Here is a 3,238-nt window from a genome sequence, read left to right as displayed (position 1 = left end):
AGTTATTTTTTAAGGAACTCTTATATAAGAGTACCTCTAAGTGGAAGCGAATCTTTCCAATTCATTGTGATAGAATTTTCATGTTTACATTCACACATACAGATATGCATTAAACTACTAAATTATTACCGGCATGCTTACAGATAAAACAAGAGAACAAGAAATACATACCAGTTGAAGAACCTTTCTTCACCGAAAACTCGCTCTCTCCAAAGGGACTGCTTCTCTCACTCTTGCTAGAACGTCCAAGCAATCATTCACCAAAACTCCGGTCGTCTACTCACGAACGGCCTCCACACGAACAGAAAAAATGGGGACGACACCACCACTTGGAGCCCTTAGTATTCTCGGAGTGAGAATCCAAAGAGTGGGCTCTGTTCGGATTTGGTAGAGGTAAGGAGGAAAAGAGATCGTATATAACGATCAAGCAAGTGGGAGAAGGCAACGTCTATCGTATAGACAAGATGCTTGATCGTTTAAGCGATGTACACAATCGTGTAGGAAAAGGTAAGCAATCGTCTATACGATCGTTTAGTAAAGCTCGGACACTAAGCGATCGTTTAGAAGAAGCGTGCGCAGGTATACACGATCGTCTAGTAAAAGATGAGTTATCGTATAGCCTCTTAATTCACTAAGCGATGGGGAAAACACTTCGTTGAGCAAAATAAGTGCATTCTTTGCAAAATGAAAAAAAAAAATTCATTTTATTCTTCAGTTACGAAAACTTAATGGAACTTTCCACTAACGCATGATTACGGAGAAAACGGTGGCCAATTATCTCATAATTGTCCAATTAAAAAATATTAAATATAATCATATTATATTTGTTAACCTATAGTTTAATATCATATGTCAAACATAGTGTTTTCTCCTTCACTAGATATAAATCATATTTATATCCAATTTTCTCCAATTAATGTATCTCATACATATAGTCAATCGTATAATATATAAATAACGAGTTCAATTATATATATAATTGAACTCTCTCTTGTCAATTTGAACATTTCAAACTTACCCAAAAACTGACTCTCAACTTGAATCCAAGCTACCAAGGGGACCTTATGAACTTATGGCTCGAAGCTCCAATGGTACGTGAATAGTTGACTAAATTGTTTAACCACGATATCCACCATTCGTTAACTATCAGGCATTCCACTAAAGATCGACAGCTGAACTCTTCTTACCACAAATATATCTCTTTGTCTACCGGATATAACCAATCATGAGTACAATAACCCTTCATAGATGCTCGTAAGTACAGTTGGGTCAATTTACCATTTTGCCCCTATAGTTAAATCTTACTCCTTAAGTACCACTGGTCCCTCTAATGAACAATACAACATAGTCCTACTATGTGTAAACACCTCTTGGACCATGAGAAGGTGTGTGGCGCCACATCGTTCAAGCCCCGGAATCAGCCTTTAAGGGAGCAATCTATCTACTTATCTTTACTTAGGGGAATGAGTGAATTCTGTCTTGTGTAGCTGAGTTCCCAGCTCCCAAATCAGACGAATCTCCAAAGCGATAGGTTTGAGTCAGCGGTCTGGCCACTCGCACCCATGCAAATCGAAGGACCGACCTCAAAGGTAGGAGTTCCCAACTCACTTAGGATTGAGGTCATGTTACCTATGGTCATCCTAGTGAAGTGAAGTCTCTATCATGAACGATGTTATATAACGAGACGTTAACAATTCGTGGTCAGGTCTTATACAAACTCTTTGTATAGGACGTCCCACCTAGCATGTCTCCACATAAATTATCAGGATCAGACCATCTGTGACAAGTCATAACACTTGTAACCATTCCACAAAGTGGGCCGCATCTGTAGCGTTACCAGGATAAGGTTTCCCTTCTTTATCCATATACTACAGATCATTTTGGTTATCACTTAAGACATGATCCACTTGTATGTCACCACATACATGCTTAAGTTACATAATGACAACCAGAGATTTCAATTTATTGGTTTGTAGTAAAGCAAATAAAACATCCAATGTGCGAAGTCATGTAGTGAAGAAAATATTATATTATACATCACAAGCGTTTGTACAAACTGTTTACAAACTACAATACACGAGACTTTAGGGCATGATTCCCAATAGTTTTACGTCCCAATATCTCGAGCAAAATTTATGAAATATGGAGAGGGAGAAAACCAAATGTGAAATACTTCCATATCTTTGGCAGCACTTGTTACATCATATTGGATAGAAAAGCTAGACGAAAATGGGATTCCAAATCAGATGAAGGAATATTTCTTGGATATTCCACAAATAGTCGAGCTTATCGTGTCTATAATAAACAAACTCGTTGTGAAATGAAGTCTATTAACATTGTGGTTGATGATGTTGCAGATCCATCAAGCTCCACTACTATTGAAAAAGAAGATTCCAGTGCCTTCCACTTGTCAATACAAATTTCCTTAACATCTCATCAGACATGACATCTAACATGAATTCTGAAACTCCAATGGAGAACAACCAGTCAGTTTCTAAGCAGGCTGAAGCGAGTAATAAGCAACCATCCAGTTGGATTCGTAAAAATCATCCCTCTAGTAACATAATTGGTGATCTTGACGAAGGGGTGACAACCATAAAGAAAGACAAAGTTGATTTCCTGGAGACGATCAATAATATTTGCTTCAACTCTCCTGTTGAGCTAAGAAATGTCAAAGAATCTCTTGAAGATGAATGTTGGGTCAATCGCAACATGATCGCGACGCAGGGTGGCCAACGTCCCTTTTTATATGTCTTTAAATAAAGAGTTTTGGAATCGCCACCAACCATATTAAAGGCGTGATTGGTCACCTAATTAAAGAAATATTGGTCTACGGAAATTTAGATTTGAGTTCGAGAGTCATTTGTGTGTGAGAAAAGTGTTAGCACCCTACAACACCCGTAAAAAACGGTTACTGAATTTCATATTTTATTATTCAATTAAAACAAATTAATAAGGTCCACAAAATATTATGCTTTGTTTTTAAATGTCCCATACTTACTAGCTCACATTTTAGAAATAAGACATGAACAAATAATTATGAGTGGCATCCGAGTCATTAAGAAAAATTGAAAATTTATTTTGGATTTCCAAAATAATTTCCTACGCCTCAAAAATATTACAACATCAAACTTTGATGTTTCTAATATCTATCATCGGTGTTTAGTGAGAGATTTCATGTATCTAAGGAATTAATAAATTCCAAAGAGATAACAGTACTCAGTCTCGTTTTTTATTT

Source organism: Benincasa hispida, chromosome 12, assembly GCF_027475165.1.
Source record: "Benincasa hispida cultivar pf3 chromosome 12, pf3_genome.v1.1, whole genome shotgun sequence".
NCBI classification, from domain to species: Eukaryota; Viridiplantae; Streptophyta; class Magnoliopsida; order Cucurbitales; family Cucurbitaceae; genus Benincasa; species Benincasa hispida.
The sequence above is the reverse complement of the archived record's forward strand: the minus strand, read 5'-3'. Positions refer to the sequence as shown.